The sequence below is a fragment of the Gopherus evgoodei genome, chromosome 9 (genome assembly GCF_007399415.2).
Source record: "Gopherus evgoodei ecotype Sinaloan lineage chromosome 9, rGopEvg1_v1.p, whole genome shotgun sequence".
In the NCBI taxonomy this organism is placed as follows: domain Eukaryota; kingdom Metazoa; phylum Chordata; order Testudines; family Testudinidae; genus Gopherus; species Gopherus evgoodei.
The window spans coordinates 52410751-52438268 of NC_044330.1; the positions used below are offsets into that span (position 1 = coordinate 52410751).

General features: G+C 48.5%; 1 long non-coding RNA gene across 1 annotated transcript; it reads left to right on the plus strand.

Annotated features, from left to right (window-relative positions):
- The first annotated feature begins 9429 nt into the window (after positions 1-9429).
- LOC115657718 lies at positions 9430-27309 on the plus strand. The gene is made up of 3 exons (XR_004002034.1): positions 9430-9516; positions 25113-25116; positions 27298-27309. It is a non-coding gene; the product is annotated as an uncharacterized LOC115657718 (long non-coding RNA).
- Positions 27310-27518: the final 209 nt, after the last annotated feature.

Below are 27518 nucleotides of genomic sequence, written 5' to 3' on the forward strand. Positions count from 1 at the left end.
GGCTAGGGATGATGCCACCTTTGGTCATGCAGTACTCCAGTCGGCAGTGACCTCCGATCCCACCACCTAATGTTAGGCTTGTGAGTCACCTACTTTGAATGGACATGAACAACCACTTGAAAAAGAAAAAACGGTTACCCACCTTTTAGTAACTGTTGTTCTTCGAGATGTGTTGTTCATGTCCATTCCAATACCCACTATCTTGCCCCTCTGTCAGAGTGATGTCAAGAAGGAACTGAGGGGGTGAAGGGTCAGCAGGCCCCTTTATAGGGCGCCGTAGTGGTGCCACTCCAGGGGGCGCCAGGGCCGACCCTATGGACGCTGCTTGGGGAAAATCTTCCAGCTGGCGTGCACGTGACGCTCACACACCTACTTTGAATGGACATGAACAACACATCTCGAAGAACAACAGTTACTAAAAGGTGGGTAACCATTTTTTCTAACCACTGGGCCTGACCAGCCTCATTGTGGTTTTGAACAATCATCTTCATGTGTGTTTGAACAGCCCCTGGCACAATGGGGCCCTGGTCTGTGACTGGGATCATATAATAATACCCCTCACTGAACTTTGGGGAACTAGATGGAGCAGGATTTTATAACGTCCCCTGGGAGCCATGCACTGGGTACACGTCACATTGATGATGTTATACGCAAGTATAACTATCATTTAACAACTCTTCTAGACAAGACTCTTATGCCTACCTACAGAGCGCATATTGGTAACCATTCCTGACCGCCAATAGCAACCCCCAAACTCTCATCATTGTCTCCTCGACATGGGAACAAGTCATTGCTAGCCATCACATCAGCTTGCCAGAAAAGCCAGGATATTGGGCAACATTTGTATAAGGAAAACCAGAGCAGAGAGTCTATATAACCAGACCAGATGATCACCAAGGACAATGAGAGACCAGAGCCCACCTGGCTGCAAACAGAGACGGGAAGTCTGAAACAGGTAACTTTAGCGGGCACATTTGCTCTTTGAAGAGTGCTCTGTTTTCTCTCCTCACACACGCCTGCTGCTCAGCTTCCACAAACGTAGCTTATCACAGAGTGGAATGGCTTCTTCACATGCAGGAATTCACTTCGAGAAGTTACACATTTGTGAACCGATCACAATATTCCTGGTGGGATTTGTTGTTTGACACTGTGAATTCCTTATCTGCATGTTTTTCCATATACAAATGGCCTGTGAGCAGTTCACTGTAAACATATGAGGCCTGATTCTCATTTACGCTGTCTCTTGCACCCCTTTAGCAGAGTAAAGTGGCCTTAGAGAGGTTATAAATAATTTATGCCCACCTCAAGGGCCTTTTACTTTGCCAGCGCAGGGTAAAGAGGTTTTAGTGTAAACAAGAGCGAGGGCCATGATATTCCTACTTCCCATTGTGTTCGTTGCATGAGTCACGTGGGATTGTTTCACTTACTGGATTGGGTTAACTTGTATTATTGTGAATTTCAAATATGACAGTTGAATATACGCTTCGGAATTTCCTTCTGGCAAATAGTCCAGTGTCTGAGTTGAAAAGAAGTTTCTCCCAAGTGTTTGTGCCATATATCTCAGGCACTTAACTGTTCTCTGAAAGCAAATACGAAAGGGTTGGGAATGTGGTCAAACTTCAATTCGGCTAGTGAGTCGCAGTAATATCTGGGGCATTTTTCTCCCACTTCAGTCAGCTCTTTCAAAATCTCGATGTTTGTTACCATGCTTTCTGTTATCTAGAGTTTCTTTGGTATAGTGTGAGAATAGAAATATTCTTGCATTCAAATGCAATTTTGTCAGGACTTCTTGCTGAATTGACAATATTGATTAGGACCTCGGGGCTAGATCCTCAGCTGGTGTAAACTGGCAAAGCTCCTTTGATCTCCACTGTGTGATGGCGCAGAATATTTGAGATACAGTATGTGATTGTCATTAAAGTCTATAGTGCAGTGTGCTGATACCAGGGTGCAACGTAAGGTTGCTTATGCACCACTTTCAAGCACTTATCTGTGCAACCTGAATGTTTTCTTAATGTAGATTTTGTAGCCTTGTTTGAAAGGGAAAACAAATCCATGATCTGTCACTATTTGGCTAGACATATTCACTGTGCTCTCCCCCACACACAATGTGCTGTCAGCATCAGAAGGTCTACTATGCACTTTTGAAGGTTTTGTTCAATTCACACTTTAACAGCCGTGTTGTAGCTGAGGCAGCTTCGCAGCTGTTAGCCAGGCATGTGCTGCACAGCCTCCCCGTGCTTAAAACAAGTTTCTTTAAAAATCATGCACCAGATACTGCACATTGAATGATAGGACTGGAAGGGACCTTGAGAGGGCATCTCGTCCAGTCCCCTGCACTCATGGCAGAACTAAGTATTATCTAGACCAGGGGTTCTCAACCATGTTCTTTCTGGGCTTCCCCCCCCACCCCCAACATGCTATAAAAACTCCATGGCCCACCTGTGCCACAACAACTGGTTTTCTGCATATAAAAGCCAGGGCCTGCGTTAGGAGATACAAGTAGGGCAGTTGCTCAGGGCCCCATGCCACAGTGGCCCCTACGAAGCTACATACTCAGGCTGCAACTTCAGCCCCAGGTGGTGGGACTTAGGGTCCAGGCTTCAGTCCCATGGAGTAGGGATTCGACTTTTTACCCTAGACCCCAGGGAGTCTGACACTGACCCTGCTTAGTGGCCCCCCTGAAACCTGCTCGCAGCTCCCTAGGGGGCCCTAGACCCCTGGTTGAGAACCACTGATCTAGACCACCCTGACAGGTGTTTGTCTAACCTGCTCTTAAAAATCTCCAGTGATGGAGATTCCATAACGTCCCTGGGGAATTTTTCACAGTGCTTAACCACCCTGACAGTTAGGAAGTTTTTTCTAATGTCTTACCTACACCACCTTGCTGCAATTTAAGCCCATTGCTTCTTGTCCTATCCTCAGAGGTTAAGAAGAACAATTTTTCCCCCTCCTCCTTGTAACTTTTTATGTACTTGAAAATTATCAGGTCCCCCCTCAGTCTTCTCTTCTCTAGACTAAACAAACCCATTCTGTTCAATCTTCCCTCATAGGTCATGTTTTCTAGACCTTTCATCAGTTTTGTTGCTCTTCTCTGGACTTTCTCCAATTTGTCCACATCCTTCCTGAAATGTGGTGCCCAGAACTGGACAATACTCCAGTTGAGGCCTAATGAGCATGGAGTAGAGTGGAAGAATTACTTCTTGTATCTTGCTTATACCACTTCTGCTAATACATCCCAGAATGATGTTCACCTTTTTTTTGCAACAGTGTTACACTATTGACTCATATTTAGCTTGTGATCCACTATGATCCCCAGATCCCTTTCTGCAGTACTCCTTCCTAGGCAGTCATTTCCCATTTTGTATGTGTGCAACTGATTGTTCCTTCCTAAGCAGAGTACTTTGCATTTGTCCTTATTGAATTTCATCCTATTTACTTCAGACCATTTCTCCAGTTTGTCCAGATCATTTTGAATTTTAATCCTATCCTCCAAAAAACCTGCAACGCCTCCCAGCTTGGTACTGTCTGTACACTTTATAAGTGTACTCTCTATGCCATTATCTAAATCATTGATGAAGATATTGAACAGAACTGGACCCAGAACTGATCCCTGTGGGACCCCCCTCATTATGTCAGGGGTGGCCAACCTGAGCCTGAGAAGGAGCCAGAATTTACCATTGTACATTGCCAAAGAGCCACAATAATACGTCAGCAGCCCCCCATCCACTCCCCAGTGCCTCCCGCCTGCCGGCAGCCCCCAACAATCAGTGCCTAGTCCCCCTCCCCTCCAATCAGCTGTTTCACATGCACAGGAGGATATAGGGGGAGTAGCAAGGGTATGGCAGGCTCAGGGGAAGGGGCAGGAGCCTTGGAGGAAAGGATGGAGTGGGGGCAGGGCTTGGGACAGAGCAGGGGGTTGAGCAGTGAGCACCTGTCAGCACATTGGCAAGTTAGCATCTATAGCTCCAGCTCTGGAATCTGTGCCTAGATAAGGAGCCCCATATTAACCTCTGAAGAGCCACATGCGGCTCCAGAGCCACAGGTTGGCCACGTTATGTCCTTCCAGCATGACTGTGAACCACTGATAACTACTCTCTGGGAATGGTTTTCTGACCAGTCTTGCACCCACCTTATAGTAGCTCCATCTAGGTTGCATTTCCCTAGTTTGTTAATGAGAAGATCATGCGAGACAGCATCAAAAGCTTTACTAAATTCAAGATATACCCCGTCTACTGCTTCCATCCTATCCACAAGGCTTGTTACCCTGTCAAAGAAAGCTATCAGATTGATTTGACATAATTTGTTCTTGACAAATCCATGTTGACTGGTAATTATTAACTTATCTTCTAGATGTATGCAAATTGATTGCTTAATTATTTGCTCCATTATCTTTCCAGGTACAGAAGTTAAGCTGACTGGTTTGCAATTCCCTCCTTTGTCCTTATTTCTCTTTTTATAGATTGACGCTATATTTGTCCTTTTCCAGTCCTCTGGAATCTCTCCTGTCTTCCATGACTTTTCAAAGATAATTGCTAGTGGCTCAGATATCCCCAGTAAGTTCCTTGGCATTCTAGGATGCATTTCATCAGGCCCTGGTGACTTGAAGATATCTAACTTGTCTAAGTAATTTTTCACTTGTTCCTTCCCTATTTTAGCCTCTTCCGATCCTACCTCATTTTCACTGGTAGTCAGTATGTATCTATTGAAGCTTTTTAAACTCCAGTAAAATTCATGAAAGGAAAAAGAACAGTGTACTGTAAAGATGGCAATATTTGGTGCCAGTGTCCAAAATTTCTCCTGTTCTTCCACTACTAAGGGAATCCCAATGTGTTTCCCACAGTTTTCTCAAGGTTCCAATTTTTTTTTTAAATTCATTCTGTCAAGAATGGCATTATAAGCCCCAGTTATATCAGCTGCATTCTGTGCCATTAATCAAGGCAGGTGTATTCAAATCTCGATGAATGAAAGAGACCCAATGCCACAGTTGTAAGTAGGCACAAAAGGCTGGCATTAGGAAGAGAAAACTGAGTCTCGAGCTGCTGAAAGAATTTAAAATATTGAGGTTCAAAAAGTGAGATGTATTTTTCTGATGTTCTTGGAAGGTCTATTAGCACAGGCCTGCTCAAAGATTGACTCCTTCCCATGGGACTCTGTTGGCAAGCAGTCTGTTTCTTCAGGCTGGAGTTTCAGCAGAGTCATTTTTTGCTCTTGTGGCAAATTTCCCCCCTTGCTAAAATCGTGGTAGAGGCCTTGAGGGCATTCAAAGCCCTTGCAACTGTTGCTCTGCTCCATATATTGGACCCATTTGGGATCCTGCCATGTTAGTTGTTTCCACCTTGAATAGCAGTTGATTTAAGAGGCAATGGAAACGCCTCATGTGACTTTTTAATGTGGATTCTGCCCCATGTGATGTGAGTGAAAAAGAAGTTAAGATTAGAGGATATGCTCGTATAATACTGTGATTAATGATGTGTAACATTAGATTATTACTGGGGCATGTACTTTTGTTCGCAGTGCATGTGTATACTGCTGCAAAGCACTACCAGGATTGACCATCCCCTGTGTATTCCCCCTGGGAATGTTGGGTCGTGTCATTTTAAGGGATATGTGAATGGGTTCAGAGGCAATACCGATCACCCAGCCCCATGCCCAGACCTAGTGCAGACATGCTGAGGTACCACACAAGAGACATTTCCAGTGTCACCAGGGAAGTGCTAGAAATTGTACCTCGTGGGTAAGAAGGAGGAGCTTGTGGGTAAAGCACTGAGCTGTGACTCAGGAGATCTGTGTTCAGCTTCTGGCTCTGCTATAGAGTTACTGCGTGGCCTTGGGCAAAGTGATTCATTTCGCTGTGCCTTGGCTCCCTGCCTGGGAACTCGCTGTGACACTCACCAAGCTGGATAGGAGTGTTGGTGGCTGAATCAATCCTTTCCTGCCTGCGAGGTGCTCAGGTAACATAGTGAGGGGCCCACAGTCAGAGTTTAGATCGACAGTCTGTGCTCACAAGCTGTCCAGTCCACCTTGATCCTCCTGAGCATAGATACAAACCTGAACCTCTGGCGCTTGTGCCCATTGTGGGTAATTTCCCAGCAGAGCCGGCTCTACAGTTTTTGCCGCCCCAACCAGCGCGCTGAATTGCCACCACGGGCGGCGGGGGCAGTCCGTGTGTCCTTAGGGCGGCAAGCGCGTTTCCGCGGTGGCAGCAATTCGGCAGCAGCTTCTATGCTTAGCTGAAGCCGCCTGGGACAGCTAAACATAGAAGCTGCTGCTGAATTGCCCTCACCACGGAAACGCGACTGCCGCCCTAAGGGCACATGGACTGACCCTGCCGTCCGTGGCGGCAATTCAGCATGCTGCTTGGGGGCAAAACAACAGGGACTGCAGCCCCTTGCAGAATAGCACCAGCTTGAAATGCTGGTGCCTGGAGCCAGCCCTGTTTCCCAGTATCTCTGCTCGCATGCAAAGTGATCCAGTGGGCCTCATTCCCTGCAGCTTGGGTCATCATTAACACCTGTGCCAAATGGGTGTCAGACACCGCTCTCCTAATTTGATGGCACTGGCTGCACCAGGCAGGCTAGTGGAGAATCGGCCCAGTAGCTGGGTGTCATGGATCCACAGGATTGGTGCTGTGGCCCCAGCTTTGGAGCAGCCTCTGGGAGGAACCCTTTCAGTGTGTCAGACTCCCTAGGGCTCTCACTCTTCCTTCAGGGTAAGCTACTTGGCTTCACCTCCTCCTTCAGCTGCAGCTTCACAGGGTGAGCTGTGTTCTGTGAGTCCCACTGAGATGACCCCTGAGGGAGACTTGTACAGTCTTAGGGGGCAGCGCACCTCTGCCGTCAGCATCTGCTGTGCCATTCTGCCAATGCTGTACAACAGGAGAGTTTATTAGTCGACTGGAACACAGCATTGGAAGCCCTTGGTTAGCATGGAGAAAAGAAAGTTACAGCAGAGTCCATGCTGGTCAGCACAGAGCCCCAAGCCCTGTTCCCCTGACCTCTGTGTGTCCCAGTTCAGGTGTGAGCCCAGAACCTCAGTAGCCAACCTTTAACCCACCCCTAGCACCTCCCCAGCTCTTTGTTCTCCAGCGGGGCAGACACTGCTTGGTTCCCTGCAGAGAGGTGGCCATCCATGGTCATTAGTTGCTAGGTATCCAAGTCCCGGTGATTGGAGTTGCAGCTGTTTTCTCAAAAGCTCCATTGATAAGTCCTGGACAGCTAACAGCCATATATATCTTAATCTCTTACCCTGTGCAGGGAGCAAGCAATCCTTCCTACTCCCTAGGTAACGCTGAGGCACATAGGGGAAACTGAGGCACATACAAGCTTCATACAAATATTACAAAAAATCCCCACTTTGTCACACTGGGAGGTGGTGAGCTTCTAGGGGCCCCTTGCAAGTGCGGCTGGAAAAAAACATAGAGTTGTGCCATGTGTAAATTCATTCCCTAAAACTGAATGTTCTCTATATCCCCAGTCTTTGCTACAACAGCAATTAAAATCAGGGAACACCCTGTAGCAGTCCTATATAAGGGAGGAAGCTGGCAGACGTCCTTTATAAAAACCCCTCAAGAAATAGAACGTAAATGCCAATAATTGCAGTGCTGAAGGATATGGCAGTGTAACAATATAAAGCAGGGATCTCGGGTGTTGCACACGATATAACACAGGAACAAAGCTTTTATGGGCCGTTTATCTGTCAAGGCTCATGTTATAGTATTGATGGCAGGAGATTTTTCAGCTTCGCTTTTCCTGAGCCAATCGCAGGGTCAAGCCAAGGCCCCTACAGAAGTGGTAGGGTTAATTATACCTGGCTGTTGTCCATGTGCCTCTTCTGAGTGGCACCACTCCTTATGGACTGGTGGTCTCCAGCTGGTTGCCCATATTCCCTCAGATTTGGCCTCCTGCCTCCCCTTGTGATGGAGGTGCAGATGGGAAAACCTGAGGGGGCAGCAGAGTGGCCAGCACTGCTCCTTCTCACTGCTACTGTGGGACTGGCTCTGGCACTGGGGCTCACCTGCTTCCAGAAGCTTGGGTCTTCTCTGCTATGGCTGCAGGACTCACTCAGCAACACCCTCCACAGCTTCTACACGTCCAGGGAGCTGCATTGAGGGCCCACATGGGAAGGGGCACCTGAGAGTCCTTGGGGCAGACCCGAGGGGGTTTGGCTTAGGGCCAGTGATGAGTTCATCCAGCCCTGGGCTGGGGCACACTGCAGCTTGGCTGGGAGAGTGGCCCCGGTACAGCAGGGAGCCCTGGCCGCAATAGGTAGTAGATAATGCAGCAGAGCCTGGAACTGACCCCTCCCAGCCAGGGGCCTTCCTTTGGGATGAGGAGCCATGGGGGGGAGGATACTGGGGGCTGCTCAGGTTACAGCTCCCTCCATAGGGCTTGGCAGCGATGCTATTGTGTGGGGAGGAGGGTCTGTGAGACTCCCCCGGGCCCTGCTGGGCCCTTGTACTAATTAAGGGTTGTTCCCGCTGGCTGCTGCCCTGACGGTGGCATTGGTCCTAGCTGAGTGCAGCAGTCATTTCTGAGGTGAATTCCTGCCTTCTCAAGGGCAGTGGAAGGGATCCAAGTATCTGGAGCTTAGCGGAGATGAGCAATGTTCTCTAAGGCCTGGCACTTGGGGCCCATCCCACGAGCGCTCTGACCCAGGAGCTGCACATGACACCGTTTTATATGTACTTGGTAAGCGCTGCAAAGGAATAGCAGTGAGAAATGCCAGCCTAGCCCAAGGAACCTCTGCTGTCTGCTGAGGACAACGTCGTGCAGTAAGGACCCTGTGTCTCTGGTCACTCGAGATTAGACAGTGTTTGCAAAGAAGCCAACCTCCACGCTTGTTGCCTTGCAGCCTAAGAAGCGGCCAAGTTCCTCCAGACAGAGTAAGGTTTGTAATGCAGAGAGCTCCCTACTGTTACAGCGATCCAGTGCACTAGCCCTCTGTCGTGCGCAAACCAGTGTGTGACAGCTGAGGTCCACACCGTACAACAAGGTGATAATGGTCCCTTGGTAAAGCAGCCCTTCCTGAGAGGATCCACTGGGATTGCTTAGGGCCTGATCCTGCTATTAGATCTGTGTGGGTGAGCCCGTGCAGGCAGGTGGTGCCCCATGGACTTTAATGGGCTTCTGTGCAGATGTCAGGCAACCCCCATACAGATCCAGCTGCAGGATCAGGACTTTATATTCTAACCCCTCCAGGGCAGGGATTTGCTGGGTATGTATTTTCTAGGCAGCATCTAGCACAGCTATAGGACAGTAGCAGGGTGGTTGCCCTGAAGGGCAGGAGGGCCTAGGCCCAGCCAACCCTGATTACCAGGGAGCCACGCCAGGGTTGGATCAGGTAGTTCCACTCTAAGTAGGGTCCTACCAAATTCACAGCTGCAAAAAATGTGTCATAGACCATGAAATCTGGACTCTTCTGTGAAATCTAGTCTTCTGTATGCTTTTACCCTATACTATATAGATTTCACAGAGGAGACCAGCGTTTCACAAACTGGGAGTCTGACTCAAAAGGGTGATTGTGGGGGGTTGCGCTATTGCCGCCGTTACATCTGACCTGCCTTCAGAGTTGGGCGGCCAGAGAGCAATGGCTGTTGGCCAGGTGCCCAGCTCTGAAGGCAGCGCTGCCACCAGCAGCAGTGCAGAAGTAAGGGTGGCAATGCCATGCCATGCTGCCCTTACTTCTGAGCTGCTGCCTTCAGAGTTGGGTGGCCAGAGAGTGGCAGCTGCTGGCCAAGGCCCAGCTCTGAAGGCAGCAGCGCAGGAGTAAGGTAGCAATACCATCTCATGCCATCCTTACTTCAGCACCTCTGCTGACAGTGGCTCTGCTTTCAGAGCTGGGTTACTAGCCCGCAGCTGCTGCTCTCCAGCCACCCAGCTTGGAAAGCAGCACCTCTGCCAGCAGCAGAAGTGCAGAAGTAAGGGTGGCAATATCTGACCCCTCTCAACAACCTTGTGGTTCCCTCACAATCCCCTTTTGCGTCAGGACCCCTACAATTAGAACACCATGAAATTTCAGATTTAAATAGATGAAATCATGAAATTTATTATTTTAAAAATCCAATGACCATGAAATTGACTAAAATGGACCCAGAGTTTGGCAGGGCCCTAATTATAAGAGCAGCAGGACAGGGCAGTGCAGGGCTTGTGGGGAGAGCTGCTGGGGCTGCCAGAGACAGGGGGTCCAGCAGTGAGCTGGGGAAGAGACCCCTGAGGATGGTGCCTGTGATCTGCAAGGTAACTGTTCTGCTGTTTTCTGTTTTGATTTGCTGAGTGGGGAAGAGGAGGCAGGAATGAGAGCCTGTCTGGAAGGGCCTGGAGACTGTTTGGTGTGATGCAGGGGGGAGGAATTGTTAGAAGGGTGCTGCAGAGGCATTCCCACTCATGAGGGGGTAGCTGTGACCCCTGTTGTAAGTAGTGTAGTCAGCAGGATGCACGAGTCTGCTCCCCTAAAGGAGGATGTTAGTTATGCAATGGGCTCTCCAGGGGAGAGAGCAATTGCTGAGATCAAGGGGTGAGGGGTGGGGGCTTTGCAGTCAGAGAGAGAGAAACTGCTCAAGGGTGGAGTTAAAAATGAAACTTGGCTTGGGCACGAGCAAGACTTTGGGAAGGGGTAGAAAGACCTACCTGGAACTCGTTTCCCTTGTGGGGAGAAGGCAAAGGAAGCCAGGCCCTGTGTCTTCTCCAGCAATCCTGAGGGAGACTGTATCCTGGGGAGGAGGGCAGTGTCCTGGCTGAGGCTCACTGGGGGCTCTTGGGTTATTTGGAATCTGGTAATACAATCAGCCCAAGAAGGGCTGTTACTAAGGGGGGATGTTCTCCTTGGGTAGGATTTGCCATGGGGTGGGCATGGTTTTTCAGGGGAGGCATAACAGGGTAGGAGGACCTAGGCCTAGCCAGCCCTGACTACTAAGGAGCCACACCTAGGTTGGATCAGGGGGTGGTTCCACTGTAAGAGCAGCATGAGGGGCAGTGCAGGGAGTGGTAGACAGTCCCAGTAACTCTCAGAGGCAGGTGGCCTGGCAGTGACCCTTGACAGAGACCCCGGATGACAGAGCCTGCAACCATCAGGCAACTTATGTTGTTGTTCTCAGTTTTGATTTGCTGTACTGGGAATAAGAGCTGGGAATGAACCAGAAGGGCCTGGAGGCTGTCTGGTGTGAGCAGGGCGGCTCCAGGGCTTTTGCCACCACAAGCAGCACCCCTCATCCCCCCCCCCAAAAAAAAGAAAAGCCGGGATTGCAATTGGCGGCAGCTCCACCGCACCATTTTCTTCTTCGGCAGCAATTCGGTAGCTGGTCCTTCCCTCCGAGAGGGACTGAGGAACTGAATTGCTGCCGAAGAGCCCGAAGTGCCGCCCCTTCCCCTTGCCCCCCCTAGGAACTTGCTTGCTGAGCTGGTGCCTGGAGCAGGCTTTGGGTATGAGGAGCGGGAGAGGGAGCTGAAGGGGGAGGAATTGCTAGCAACCTGCTGAAGAGGCACCCCTGATCACCAGGAGATGCCCAGGAGGCAGCTGACTAGGGTTGCTAGACATCCGTTTTTTTTACCAGAATGCCTGTTTAGTGGCCATTTACTGTCCAGCTGGCAGTGCAGCGGGGCTGAGGCTAGCTCCGCATGTGGCCAGAAAGTCTGGCTCACAGGCGTGGGGCGGCCAGGCAGGATCCATGCACTGCAGTCAGCCCAAGTGCCAGATCAGCAGTTCCCATTAGCCAGGAACCTTGGCCAATGGGAGCTGCGGAGGCGGAGCCTGCGGATGCAGGCGGTGCGCGGAACTGCCTGTCTGCCCCTATGTCTAGGGGCCAGACATGCTAACCGCTGCCCAGGAGCCTCCTAAGGTAAGCACCGCCTGGCTGGACCCCACACCTTTAACCCCTTCCTGTGCCCCAACTACCTGCCTCAGCCCTGAGCCCACTCCTTCACTCCACATCCCCTCCTGCAATCCGAAACCCATGCCCCAGCCCTGAGCCCCCTCTCACACCCCAAACCCCTCCCCCCCAGCCCCACACGAGAGCCTGTACCCCCAGCTGGAACCCTCACACCTAGGGTGGAGCAGGGGGTTGAGCACCCCCTGGGCCCAGAAGAACCTGGCGCCTATGATCATGGATACCCTAAAATCTCAGGCTGTGGCTTCTCACTTCCTTCCTAAATGTGCATGATAGAAATCTGCACAGTATTCAGGGTCTTGTGGGTTGTTTATGTAAGGAGGAGAAAGTGATGCAGGAGTCAGGTATTTCTTTCTGCAGTTCTGTTTATTTACAAAAATATTTCTCTGAACACAGTAGGAACTAAACAAGAAGCAGCTTTGTTTGCTCATAGCTCCAAGCCTTTTTCCAGCCAGCACTCTGTCTCCAAAGCTCCATCTCTTCACCTTTTCTCAGGGCCCTGTCTCCTGTGCCTCATTTGCTATCGGCTCAGCTTTTTGGCTGTTTTCTCATCCTGCTCTCGGCTGCATCTGCTTTGAGACACAGACTTCCTCAAAAATACCCTGCAAACCTTTCTGCTCACATAGCTCAGTTTCTGACTGGCCTTGCACGTGGCCTATGATTTGAGCAGTGGCTGATATTAGCCCAGCTTTCTTACTCTAAAAAGGAGCTTAACCAGGGCCGGTGCAAGGAAGTTTCACGCCCTAGGCGAAACTTCCACCTTGCACCCCCCAACCAGCTAACTCAGCCCCCCACACGGGGAGCCCCCCTGCAGCAGCTACCTCCCCCCTCCGTGACAGCTAATCCCTCTCCCCCCTGTCTCCCCACGGCAGCTAACCCCGCCTGGGGAGACTTCCTCTCTTTCCCCCCCACCGCCACGGCAGCAAACCCTGCCTGGGGAGCCCGCCCCAGCTCACTTCGGCCCCACCTCCTCCACTGAGCACGCTGGCGCTGCTCTAATTCTCCTCCCCGCCCAGGTTTGCGGCGCTGATTGGAGGAGGGAGCTGGGCTGTGTGCTCAGCGGAGGAGGCAGAGTGGAGGAGAGCTGGGGCGGGGAGCTGTTCTCCTGTGCGCCCCCCCTGTTACTGCGGGTGGCCCTCCCCGTGCGCCCCACCCCCAGCTCACCTCCACTCCATCTCCTCACCTGAGGGGGCTTTTAGGTGCCCCCAACCACTAGGCGGCCGCCTAATTTGCCTAAATGGTTGCACTGGCCCTGAGCTTAACTGCTTCTTGCATTTATCCTTAATGAGGGTGGCTCTCATGCCCACCAACTTCAGTGTGGTTTCCCCCACTATCCATCAGAACAGTAGATGGAAAACTGGTCAAGGTGTTTGAGTTGCAGCCAGGATTCCCTTATAACACTGGACAGCAAAAATCCTGGTATGTTTCCTTTTAGGGTATTCTAGTTTAGTGCTCTAGTGTGGCTGCTTACAGGGCTGGTTCAGATTTGTGTGCTGATTTTTCCAGGTACTTTAGGAATATCTTTGAAATTAAGATGAAATTGGTTGTAAAAATAATTAGGGTATCATTGCTTCAGAATCACCCTTTTTCATAACATTCCTCAGCGGGCTTGATTCTTGGGTTTACTGTAGCTGCTTTGCAAGGAGACATGGAGGGTAAATAAGAATGTTGTGGATGATGGCTGAGCACTGCAGGGGAGGGCAGCTGGTGCCAGGGGCAGTTGTAGAGCGCCAGAGTTCTGCGGGGCAAGAGATCCTTACAGCTTGTGAGTTCTGCATGGCAGGGATGCTGCAGAAATTCCCTGGAGTAAACAAGGATTGTCTAACTGATCAGAGACAAGTCAATTAGATCCTATTGATATATGGTTCAGCACCCCCAGGGGTAATTACAGACAGGGACAGCTATTTGGCTGCTTCAAGAATGTGTCTATCTAGTGGTTAATTTGTTTTTTTACTGTCTGAAAACGTGTTTCATGGCTGGGATCAGGCAGGATGCTTTCCTTTCTTGCTGCTGCACCAGGTGTCTCTGTTCTCACTTTATAAATCAATCAGTCTCCACGAGCTGTTAGCAAAACTGGCCTAAGCAGTGGCGCGTGACATAAATTAGGCCATGGAGAAATCTTGCTTTGCAGGATAGACCTGTTGTGGGGGGGAGGGGGGTTTAAGGATTGAAAAGCCCAAGGACAGATATTACTGGCGATTATGAAAAGATGGGGGAAACAATGAGAAAAGCAAATAGAAAGTAAAGGCAGAGAAGGAAGCCATTCAGATTCTGCCCTCAGTCGCACCCTATGTGACGTTGCTACTTAACAGAGTTCTTGATGTCTCTTCATCCTCCTGAGGACTTTCCAGCGCATGCCCCTTCTCGACAAAGAAAAGCAGTTACCAGACTGCTGCTCCCAGCCCATCCGAGTTTGCATTGGCTCTTTCCTATCCTATTTCTGTCCTGATGCTCCTATAACAACTGTTTTTAACTCCCTGAAGCTTTTCTCTTGCCAGTCGTACCTGGGTCATTCCGTTCCATCCTCTAGGAGCATCCTGAGTGGAGCCCCTCATTGTGAGGAGTTAGGGCTGAGTTTAGACAGGTTAACTTGCCCATGAACCTGTTAGGCCAGTTGCCACCAGCTTCCTTGGGGTGAGCTCCTTGAATGGAGCTAGCTAAAGTTCTAACGCTCCCTGCCAAGGCAGTGGAGCGGTGCCTCCATCGGCACTCTGTGGTGGGAGTGGGGTTCTCTTTACCTGGAGAGTCCCACACCATGGTGTCATTTTGAGCTATTGCTGCCCAGGCAGGAAGACTGGCTCTGGCTAAATGAGCAGGGTGGCAGGCCTCTTAGCCCATTCCGAACAGCAACAGATGGTGCACGGTTAGTTGTTACTAAGGGTGAACACTTGCACTCAATAGTTCTGTGAAAACATCCACTCCATATGTAGTGACAGTCAAAAATGCAAACAGAATGTAGGGAATCATAAGAAACGGATAGATAATAAGACAGAAAATATCATATTGCCTCTATATAAATCCATGGTACACCCACATCCCAAATACTGTGTGCAGATGTGGATGCCCATCTCAAAAAATATCTATTGGAATTGGAAAAGGTTCCGAAAAGGACCACAAAAATGATTAGGGGTATGGAAAAGCTTCCATATGAAGAGAGATTAATAAGACTGGGACCTTTCAGCTTGGAAAAGAGACGACTAAGGGGGGATATGATCGGGCTATAAAATCATGACTGGTGTGGAGAAAGTAAATAAGAAAGTATTATTTCCTCCTTATCATAACACACGAACTAGGAGTAACCAAATAAAATTAATAGGCAGCAGGTTTCAAACAAACAAAAGGAAGTATTTTTTCACACAACGCACAGTCTGTAGAACTCTTTGCCAGGGGATGTTGTGAAGGCCAAGACTATAACTGGGTTCAAAAAAGAACTCAATAAGTTCATGAAGGTTAGATCCATCAGTGGCTATTAGCCAGGATGGGCAGGCATGGTGTCCCTAGCCTCTGTTTGCCAGAAGCTGGGAATGGGCAACAGGGGATGGATCACTTGATGATTACTTGTTTTGTTCATTTCCTCTGGGGCACCTGGCATTGGCCATTGTCGAAAGACAGGATACTGGGCTAGATGGAACTTTGGTCTGACTCAGTATGGCCGTTCTTATGTTCTTATATTTTGCCACCCTCTTCATCAGGACTGGGATTTCACCACTGATGCCAACTTGGGAGGCTTCCTCCAGCATGAAACTCTGATAGTTGAACAGAACGAATGTAGCCTTAATGCTTCTGAGGAAGGTCCATCTCCTGGGATCCAGGTGAGGGGATAGGAAAGGGTGTGGGAGGGAGCTCATTTAGAAGCCCAGCCCGCACTGTCATTCAGCCTCTGGGTTCTCAGGCTGATAAGAAGCCCGCATGTTCAGGAATTGGGACTATGTCTCTTCCTTCTGACTGCGAGAGTGTCAGCCTCTGGCCTCAGGTACATTCTGCTTTGGTTTAGTCACTGGGGTCAGACAAGTTGTCCTTTTATCTGTGAATAACTCGGATGTGGCACAAGCCTCTTGTCCTTCCCCCACCAGCAACGATGCATTCACATAGTGAAGGAGGACCTCTGACTCCAGTGTGTCTTTTAGACCCCCAAAGCATGCTATGTGCCCCCAGACCTGACATATTGCATGGGCTCCTGCCTTGAAGAGCTCACATTTCAAATTCAGAAAAGATGCAGTGAAGCTGGGCCCAGAGCAGCCAGAGATGTACACCCAGGATACACTCAGCCTGCGGCGTGGTGAGACCACAAACACATCCACCTAGACATGTCTGGCGAAGCCCTTCTCATGAAAGTGGGACTTACGGGGATACTTGAATCTCAGCTGCTGTCATTTGGCTGAGACTTAAGGATGATCCTTGTTTTTCCCTTTAGCACAGGTCAGTCAGACCTCAAATTGACTTTAAAAATCATAGGCTAATTACAGGTTAATCATTAGACTCAGCCAGCAACCCATAAGCTGCTCTCTGTGCCATTGGGCCTTGCTCATGTATTTATGTATGCTGAGCCTTCTATTTTGCGCAGTGATCTGAGGATTTGGGGATGCTTTCATTTATAAAGAGCGTAAGGTCCTGAGCTGACATCTTTCTAGATCTCTGCAGAATTAAGCTTGTTTTACATCATTTTATGACTTCAGAAACTTCCTGTGAATCTGGAGTTGTTTGACAATGAATGCAATAAACATATCTGTCTTCAGGGTCAGTGGAGCAGATTATAATTGTGCCTGAATCTCTTGCTCAGCATATAGAGGAAGAAGTGGCTTCTGTCAGTGAGATAGGCAAAGAGTAACATTTAGTGACTTCAGCTGTCAGGAAGATATTGCTAATTGGTTAATGTTCATTCTCAGCCTCCAGGTTCCTCCCTGGCAGAACTGACCCTCTTCATAGTCCACCACCACTTTCAGATAATTACCTGGGAGTGCTGCATTCAGGGAATAGGCACCATGGGTAGGGTATAGGTAGGGAACCCCAGGCTAGAGTTAGGGTTCCTATGGGTAGGGCTCTTGGAATTAGGGATAGGGTTTCGATGGGTAGCGCTCCCTGACCTAGGGTTAGAGTTCCTGCATCTGGGGAAGGAGTTCAGGGAGAGAAGCAGTGAGTCCTCCAGCTCCTCGTCCTGCCTGTGGGACCATCTGTCATCTGCTAACCTGCTGCCTTCTTATTCAGGAATTTAAATCCTCTTCTTAATATGTCTCAAGGTCTGCGTCTTGGGCTCCTAGCTGAATCACATAGGGCTTAGGGGGGATGCACTGGTGAAGCTGATACATGAGTATTGTTGTGACTGCAAAACGGACAAGGAAAGCGGGTGCACATGCTGCTGGGGAAGCGTGATTGCTGCCCGTGCCGTTGGGAACAGAGTGCATGGTTTCTGAGTAGGTGGCCCTTGTTAGAGCTAGCAGAACACCTTCAATGGAAGCTCTGTGGAGGGTCTCTGACTACTGAGGTAAATTAGAGAGTAAACCGCTTTACCAGCTCTTTGCGTTAGTTTCCTCTGCCAGAGGTGTGAAACTGGAACTGCCAGAGGCAGGGTCCTGTATCTTCCAACACCAGCTTATTAAAAGAGTGTGAGTATTAACCAAAGTTTGCAACACATAATATTGTGTTATCATATGTATCTCTTGAATAACAGTAATACAACTGTAACAGTGTAATTCTAACTGTTCTGCCATTTGCTTACTATTTCATTGATTTTAATAAAAGTCTTTATGACGATATCTCTCAGTGTGAGCTTCATGTCGTACCCCTGAAGGTCCTTTTCATAAACTCTGTGAAACCTGACTCAGGACGAACTTAGCTTCTGATCAAATGAATTGGCCAGCCTAAACCCATACTAATTAATATCCATAATAATTATTATCAATAAAATAATTAAATACAATAAAATTAAGTTTATAGATTAAATCAACACTACTAACACACCCCAAATCAGGCTACACACTGAACCGTTGCTGTAGGAAGAGATGCCTCCCTGCCTGTCCCACTTGAGGAGAGGCCCAGTGGGACAGCAGTGAGTGGGGAAGAAGGAAGTCTTTGCTGCCAGCTCAGTAGCTCGTAGTAGCCAGGAGGGAAAAGTACGGGGTGACCTTGCTCCTGGCCTACTGTTCTGCTGAGGGTGGGGGGCCTCAGAAGTGTGTGGTTTGTCCCTGTGGCTGGGCAACACTTGGGAGGTATAGAGTATCTGCCCTTGCCACCCTCCCTGCCACATCCTCTGGCATAGCTGTGGAAAGGCAACTCCCTTCTCCTGGCGCGCGCTGGCCTGGTGTGCTGACTGGGGGTGCGGGTGTGGGGTGCTGGTTAGACAGAAGAGAGGAATTAGAGGCAGTGATGGGAAAGGCCGTGGATCCAGTGGCTGTGTGACTGCAGGCTGGGCGCACTTTTGTCAGTGCTCTCCCCATCTCATTTGCGGGCTAGGTTCTGCTGGCACAGTGGGTCCCTCAGTGAGTTACTGACTCACTTGGATTCATTTATCAAACGTGCTGGCAGCAAGGGTTCTGCGCACTGACAGAATTAACACCCAGCCACAGTCAGCTAGGTACAGGCTAGCCATTGCAAGCCCAGAACAGCATGTGAGACTGCAGACACAGCATTCTTAGCTGGGGGGAGCCAGCTGTGGCATGAGTTTCGGGAAGAGATGAGATGATGCCAGAGTCTTTTCACCTCTAAGAGACATTGCTGAAACTTCCTCTGCTACTGCTTTTCTGCCATAAACTGAATGACGTTCACATCAACTCCCCTGACCACCTCCAAGGAGAAGAACCCTACAAGCCAGAGTCTCCATGAAATCCACTATGGATTTCACTGGTGCCAGTCTAGTTGTTGTAGGCGATAGGGGGCAGTACAAAGCCTGAAGCTGCTGTCAGTTATTAAACAGTGGGACTCATTCACAAACACAAATCTGCCTCTTGACTAACTCCACTTTGCCAAATTCTTGGGTAAATTGATGGGCCATGCACCCTATCCCAAAAGTCAACAGATCAGACCGTGTTCTGTGGTAAACCACCCAGGTGCCCCTCATTTGTAGTTCCTGGTGCAGAGGAATAAAGAAAAATCAGAGAAGCTGTACCCACGCTTCCTGAAAACTATACGTTTTAGGTTCTCAGATTTTAATATTCATCATGTTAAGGCCAGAAAGGGATCATTAGACCATCTAGTCCAGACAGGGGGCGGTTGGACAGCGCGGAAGTTCAGGGGGGGCAGTCAGGGGACAGGGAATGGGGGGTTGGAAAGGCGTTGGAGTCCCAGGGGGCCTGTCAGGGGGCAGGGGTGTGGGTAGGGGTTGAGGCAGTCAGGGGACAGGAAGCAGGGGGGATTGGATAGGGGGTGGGGTCCTGGAGGGGGCCATCAGGGGACAAGGAGCAGGGGGGTTGGATGGGTGGGGGGCTCTGAGGGGGGCAGTCAGGAGATGGGAAGTGGGAGGGACCAGATAAGGGGTAGGGGCCGGCTGTTTGGGGAGGCATGGCAATAGCCTACTCTGCCCGCCATACAGCCTTGGAACCCCGATATGGCCCCAGACCAAAAACGTTTGTCCATCCCATATCTAGTCTGACCTTCTGCATATCAGAGCAGGCCATTGACCTGTTACCCCTGTGTTGAGCCAATTAACTTATGTTTTGCTAAAGTCTCTTCCAGAAAGGCCTGGAAAGGTCTGAATCTGAAGACTCCAAGAGATGGAGAATCCACCAGTTCCAATGGTTAATCACCATCTGTTAAAAATGCATATGCCATTCATTTCTAATTTGAATTTGTCTGTTTTTAACTTCCAGCCTTGGTTCTTGTTCTACCGTTCTCTGCAAGATTAAACAGCCCTTAAGTACCTGGTATTTTCTCCCTGAGAAGGTGCTGATACATGTCATCAGGTCACCTTTCTCCAGAGCTGCTCAGATACCTGAAGGGAACAGTTGTCCTCCCCACCACGTGGCAGGAAGAACGCTGGAGTTGTGCACAGAGCTGGTAAGTGATGGGTTTTTTTGGGTTCTCTGCCAATTTCCCCCACCTCCCAAAAAACAACAAAAAACCAGAAAACCAACACCACCTGTTTTGAGTCAAGTCCAAAACAAAAATTATCAAAAATTTTAGTGAACTGAAAAGTAAAAACTTGAAGTTTGGGCCAAAATATTGGTTTAGTTTAAATATCTATTAATCTAAAGCAATTATTCAGACAGTAACATCCCAATAACCAGGTCAATCTAGAGTTTTCACAAATTATTACAAAGCAGCTCCACTTCTGTCTCAGTTGTTGTGTTCTGGCTTATACATTTCAGCTGTGTTCACTGTAAGATCCTTTAATGCTCTGCCACGTATGGCTGAGGTTCGTTTAAATCAGATATTTCACAAACTGCACCATCCTAGTGGCTGAACAGTAGAATACAAATTAGCATTCCATTACATCTCCTCCCTTTCTGGTCTATATTCCTCCCGTTTACAATATTCACACTGTCCTGCTGTCTTTGAAGTTCAGTGTGGATCAGTCTGCTAAGTGTCTCTGAATCGTACTGTTTTTCTAATTACATGACCTGAACACGTAGCACTTTGGACATCTGGCTGTCCGGTAGTTGCAGCAACTGGCTGTGGTTGGTTTGGAATCCTTGAGGAGTTATCATCTTGTTCTGCATCTGCCATCTGTGGAGTGTGCTCTGATTGTTCTTTCTGAGGAAAAAACTATAGGTGTAAACGGTTTCTAACTCTCAGTGATTGGTCTTGATCACTCTGTGACAGGTTGGATCACAGAACCCCCCTTGGGAACTGTCAACTGATGTGCCAAGACTACTTTTGCCCCTGCTTTTTCTGCGAATTTGGGACTCCAGCACCCTGTCCTGTTGAGCCAGACATGTCAGCTTGCTCCAATACAGAGCCAGGATCTGAACCACATGCCCCAAAGCTGCAGAGTTAACTGAAAGCAACTTAAGAAGTGTTTTTGTCTTTAACACTTAGATGCCCAACTTTTAATGGGGTTTAAACCCCAAATAAATTTGTTTTACCCTATATAAAGCTTAGGGTAAACTCATAATTTTTTCCCCTTTATAACACTGATAGAAAGATGTGCACCGCTGTTTGCTCCCCCAGGTATTAATACATACTCTGGGTTAATTAATAAGTAAAAAGTGATTTTATTAAATACAGAAAGTAGGATTTAAGTAGTTCCAAGTAGTAACAGACAGAACAAAGTGAATTACCAAGTAAAATAAAACAGAACATGCCAGTTTATGTTTAATACAGTAAGAAAAGGAATACAGACAAAATTTCACTCTTAGAGATGTTTTAATAAGTTTCTTTCACAGACTGGATGCCTTCCTAGTTTGGGCACAATTCTTTTGACTGGTACAGCCCTTGTTTCAGCTTAGATGGTAGCTAGGGGATTTTTTATGATGGTTTCCTTCTTTGTTTTGTTTCATCCACTTATATATTTTTTTGCATAAAGCAGGAATCCTTTTTCCCTCTCTGGGTTCCTGCACTTCCTTCTAAATGAAAAAAACACCAGGTTAAAAATGAATTTTAGATTAGGTAACATGATTACATGTTACCTAAAGACTTTACTACCCACTTGCCAGCACACAGGGATTGGTCCTGCTTTGAGCAGGGGGTTGGACTAGATGACCTCCTGAGGTCCCTTCCAACCGTGACATTCTATGAGTCTCTGAGTCTATACAGAAAAACTTACAAGTAAAACAGAGCCATCTGCAGTTAATTGTTCTGGTTAATGAAAGCCTCAAAATTCCAAACCACCATTAATGGCCCACATTTTGCATAACTGCAATAGAATCTTAGAGTTATATTTCTAGTTTTTGATACAAAAGTAATACATTTATACAAATAAAGTAACCACACTTAGTAAATTATAAGCTTTGTAATGATACCTTACAAGAGACCTTTTGCATGAAGCATATTCCAGTTGCATTATATTTGCACTCATTAGCATATTTTAATAAAATTATATAAAGTGCAAGGTCACACACTCAGTCTGGGTGCTGAAATCTTTTTCTTTATAACATCTGGAGTTGTCCATCCTTTTTCTCCATTTAATTCGAGGTGATCAGAGTCACCATATTCTACTCCTAGCAGATCTCTAATTGAGTGATGTCTATTGTAAAAATGTTCATAAGCTGTTTTAGCCTTTCTGTCTCTTTTGGTTACTCTCTGCATAGCTGGCCACTTTGGAAACAGCTTCTTTTCCCACATTGGAACAGTCATTCTCAATTGTCTCCCCATCAGGCATTGTGCTGGACTACATCCAGAGGTGAAAGTAAGCTGGTCTGGTCCAGTATGGCGTACCAGCAAGAGCCAGTATGCTGTGCTGGACCACACCAGCTTCCACAGTGGGGACTGAAAGAGCTCAGGGCTCCCTGCCGCTGCGGGCAGCCTAGAGCCCTTTAAATCCCAGTCGCTGCTCCAGCGTCCGGGCAGGGGCCAGGATTTAAAGGGCTCAAAGCTCCCCGTGACTGCAGGCAGTCCAGAGCCCTTTGAATCCTGGCCACGGCTGGGATTTAAAGGGCTCAGAGCTCCCTGCCACTGTGGGCAGCCCAGAGCCCTTTGAATCCTGACCACAGCTCTGGCGGCCAGGCTGGGGCCGGGATTTAAAGGGCTCGGGGCTTCCCTCAGCGGCAGAAGCTCTGGGCCTTTTAAATCCCTGCCCCAGCCCCGCAAAGCTCAGGGTTCCCCCGGTGGTAGGAGCCCCGGGCCCTTTAATTTGCCCCTGAGCCCGGCGGGCTCCTAGCCCCCTCTGCAGCTGGGAGCCCCTGGTTGATTTAAAGGCCCTGGGGCTCCCAGCCACAGCTGGTGCCCCAGGGCCTTTAAATCTTGAGAGGCCACGCCTCTTTTGGATGAAGCCACGCCCCCTCAGGACTCCAGCAGTTCCGGTAAGTTCTGTAAGTTACTTTCACCCCTGACTATATCCAATAGCTGCTTTTGGTGTTGATCTGTAACTCAGAAGAGCAAGGAATGGATCTTCCTGCTGTAGGACAGGGGTGGTCAACCTGTGGCTCCAGAGCCACATGTGGCTCTTCAGAAGTTAATATGCGGCTCCTTGTATAGGCACCAACTCTGGGGCTGGAGCTACAGGCACCAACTTTTTAATGTGCTGGGGGGTGCTCACTACTCAACCCCTGGCTCTGCCAGAGGCCCTGCCCCCACTCCACCCCTTTCTGCCCCCTCCCCTGAGCCTGCTGTGCCTTTCCTCCTCCCCGCTCCCTCCCAGAGCCTCCTGCACGCCACATAACAGCTGATCGGGAGGGAGGGGGAGGCGCTGATCAGCGAGGCTGCTGGTGGGTGGGAGACTCTGGGAGTGGGGCGGGGAGCTGATGGAGGGGCTGATGACATATTACTGTGGCTCTTTGGCAATGTACATTGGTAAATTCTGGCTCCTTCTCAGGCTCAGATTGGCCACCCCTTCTGTAGGGTTTTCTTTGCTGTCTGTACAGCTCTCTCAGACTCTCCATTTGCTTGTGTGTAACACGGGCTGCTAGTAATATGATCAAAATCATATTTCATTCACAGTGACTTAAATTCTGCCACAGTGAATTGTGGTCTATTGTCCATCATTAGTTGTTCTGGAATGCCGAAGTGAGCAAAAGCACGCTTCAGTTTCTCTAACACTGACATGTTAATATTTCTATATTCCTGGGAAAACAGTCCACGACAACCAGTTAATAGTGTCCTCTGAAGTCACATAAATCTGCAGCTAGTCACTTCCAAGGTCTATTTGATAGAGGTGTTTGTACACTGTATGGTTCATCATTGTCTCTTTTACTGGATCTCCTTTCAAAAGTCAAATATCATCAGATCCTCAGAATTCTTCCACCTTTCTCACTTGTCCCATCATGGCTGACATTCTACAGCTCAGAAGGTTATTGTTCTTTGATCTTTTGATAACATGCACTCTGAATGCAAAGTTTTTTGTCTCTGGAAGTTTTCTGTGGTGAACTGGCCCATGCAGTTCAGAATACGTCCAGGGCTAGTCAGAGCTATGTCAGGTGAAACTTCAGCTCTGGGACGAGTTGAAAGTGATGGTAAGTTCCTTCTGAGATGACTGTGACATCAGCTTCTGAGTCAATTTTAAAGTCAATAGTCTTGTCTTGAACATTTAGTTTCACTCTCCAAGCAGGCTGTGTCCTCAGATGTGATAGATCCCAGAAACAATGGCTCTTGATGGTCTGTAATATGAGTCAACTCCCTGACTGCTTTGGTGTGGTGAACAGCTGCAAAATATTACACAGTGAGCCTCTGGCTAGACATGCATCATCTCTTGGGATATGATTTTTCCACACCTTGAACAAGTAGGCTGGAATTAGTCTTTCTTAGCCTGGAAGTTCTTTCTCCTTGCCTCAGGGGTTTTATGATGATCACTTTTATCACTCAAATGTCTGTTCATAATTTCTAAGCTAGCTTCAGATTTTTCAAGATGCCTCTACCTTTTGTTCTGTTTGGCTAATTCTGACTGTTTTGGTTTGCTATCTGTGTAGCTGTGGTTAGTGTTAAAACTTTCTTCACTAGTAGCTGCTGTGAAAGGTACTTATCTGTTAACCCAATAACCAGCCTGTCTCTGATATTCATGTTTTGCATTCCCCAAATCAGTTTTCAGGCAGTGTATGCAGAGCTCTTATCAAACATTCAACATTTCCCCCTGGTTCTTGAATTCTCCGACTGAACACATGCCCTATCATAAAACACATCACTTCTCTGATGTATAAAGTATGCATCAAACATAGCCAGACTCTTTCATGGTCATCTTTGTTACTGTCTTCAGTAAAGTCAAAGGATTTAAAGATATGCTTCTCTCACTTCCCAGAGCGTAAATTAAAGAAGATACCTGTATATCTCCTAGTTTCTTTGTGGAGCTTGTTTGCAGTTTGAAATATTGCAAACTACTGCTTCCAGTCTGTTCATTCTGAAGGTTTATCAAAGCTGAAGTTCTTTGGGGCACTGAAGAGTGGCATGTTGATGAGATCCTGCAACCTTCTGTCTGCAACGTTTTTTGCTGTTTTTCTTCTGTTTCTGTTCTTTGGTTTACTTCTGACACCGTGTTGTATTCTTCTGTACCAGATATGAATTGGTCACAGAGCTTGCTCATATGCATTCCTCATAAGAGCCTTTAATGCTCTGCCAGGTATGGCTGAAGTTTGTTTAAATAAGGTATCTTACACATCAGGCTACCTAGTGGCTCAATGGTATAATACACTTTAGCATTCTATTACAGGAGTGTTACAGCATTCCATTACGCTAGGATTTGCAGTGGTGGTAGTTAACACATATAAACACAACTAAAATGTCAAGGGTAGACCTGTCCAGTGTGTGCTAGGGCATTCAGGTCAACCCCTCCTTGTACTGCAGCTGGGTAAAAAGTAGGAACCTTCCTGTTTCCTGTGTAATTATTCAGCAGGGTTTTCTTGGGCAAATATATTCCCCAAAGAGATGCCAGTAGGGTATGTTCTGGAACAAATTTATTTGTTCCTCTGCCCTTTCTACGCCACAAGCACTGCTTCCATACCAAGGGCTTTATGATGCAGACACTGATACACGTTTCTAGCACTCAATGAGGTTGTACCACGGACTAATAGAGAAGATAGCTCTGAGCCCCAGGAGTCTGGTTTTGAACAGCAGGGTCTCCCAGCTGGCACCAACCAGCCCTAATCAGATTAGTGCTTGCAGTCTTGCTGGCTCTAAGGTCAGTGTTGTACACAGAATGTGTTGTTGCGATAATATCTAAAGGGGGACCCTGGAGGTCACATATTCAGGAAGGAGTCATAGCCATTGGTTTGTGTTCATGTGGCCAGGGCCAATGCCAGGGTGCAGCGTTCCACTCAGGATGAAGATTGGGAAACTTTCCCTTTGTCCTCAACCATCATAAAATCTGGTCCCATTTCTCTGCTGCTCAGTGTGAGCTTTGGGGGTTGCTTAGGGTGACCATATTTTCCCAAAGGGAAAATGGGACACTGTATGGGGCCAGCCCATGGTGCCCCCTCCTCCCTTCCCACACAGGTCTGGTGTTGTCACTCACCCCCCCGCCCCCCCCACATTCCTCTGCACCCCATTAGGGGTCACACTCCACTTTTTTGGCACAACTGGGAATTTGTCCAGTTTGCTCTTGCCAACTGATCATTTGGCAAGAGCAATGGGACAAATGTCCAGTTTTGCCAAAAGAGTCAGGACAGGGCTTAAAAAAGAGACTGTCTTGGCCAAAATGGGACATATAGTCACCCTAGGGTTGCTCCCATCCTCCATTCTCCTGCCTCCATGACCATTGGGGGTGCCAACTTCTCCTGGCACTGGTGGGTGCTCAACCTCCTGGCCCTGCCCTGACTCCACCCTGTCCCGCCCCCATTCCAACCCCTTCCCTAAAGTCCCCGCCCCAGCTCTGCCCCCTCCCTGACCCTTTTGGACTCCTTCCCCAAATCTCCGCCCTGGCCCTGCCTCTTCCCCGCCTCCTCCCCTGAGCACACCATGTTCCCGCTCCTCCATCTGCCTTCCTGGAGCTTGTTATGCCACGAAACAGCTGTTTTGTAGCAGCAAGTGCTGGGAGGAGAAGTGGGGACATGGCACTCAGGGGAGGAGGCGGAGCAGATGTGAGCTGGAATGGGGCAGGGAGCTTGGCTTCCGGTGGATGCAGAGCACCCATCAATTTTTCCCCATGAGTGCTCCAGCCCCAGAGCACCAATGGAGCTGGTGTCTATGCCCATGATGGGGTCTGAATTGCTGCTTGGTTCTGTCTTGCTGCCTATGGTAGATATGCTGCCTGGATCAAGCAGAGCTCGTGTTGATTGGGTGCACTCCCTGCCCTCACATGGTCCCTAACTTGTGCCACAAATCTGCCTTTGTCAAAGTGCAGCAATGAAAAAGAGCCACTTAGAAACTTAAAATAAAATGAGAGGCAGAAAAGGCAGCAAGGTGAAGCCTTGCGAAGGGCTGTAGCGATGATTTCCAGAGGGACATACAGGATTTAGCTGTGAGCACGTAAAGGATACACACATCTGACAAGAGCAGGAGGTTTCATAGGGCTGCAAAGGGCCATTTCCTCTTAAGCAGAACACCCCACTGACTTTGGTGGCATAATTTGACCTATGAGAATGGAAAAAAGGAATGTGTCAATGAGCCCAGGTGCAGTGATGGAAGAGGTCACTATAGGGCAACCAGTCCACTCCAGGTAAATGGTTAACTCTCCTGGTGTGGAAGGCACTTAACCTGCCATTAACACAGTCTTGCAGCCAGAGTGCATTGCTCAAATTCTGGTGAGATTAGCATATGTTCATGGCAGTTGAGCAGAAGGACAGATGTTTTGTCTGATGGAGATCTGCATTGTAACTTACAGCACCACTCGCTCCAGCTGCAAAAAAGGACTGGCTCAAGCCCCTTCTGCCTCCTGCAATGCACATTGCAATTAAGAGCGCAAAGAGGCCTGAGCAGCCTCCCAGGTATTTCTGAAAGGCCTGACTTCAAAGACTTTAAAAGCGGGGAGGAGGCTTCCCTTTGCTGCATTGCTGCTCATCTGGAGGAAGGGTTATAATTAGAGCTGGGCTCAGGGTGTGATCAAGGGATTGCTCAACATCCACACACACAGTCGCCCATCTATCTATCTCCTGCTCTTTGTGAGGCAGGGCCGCTATTT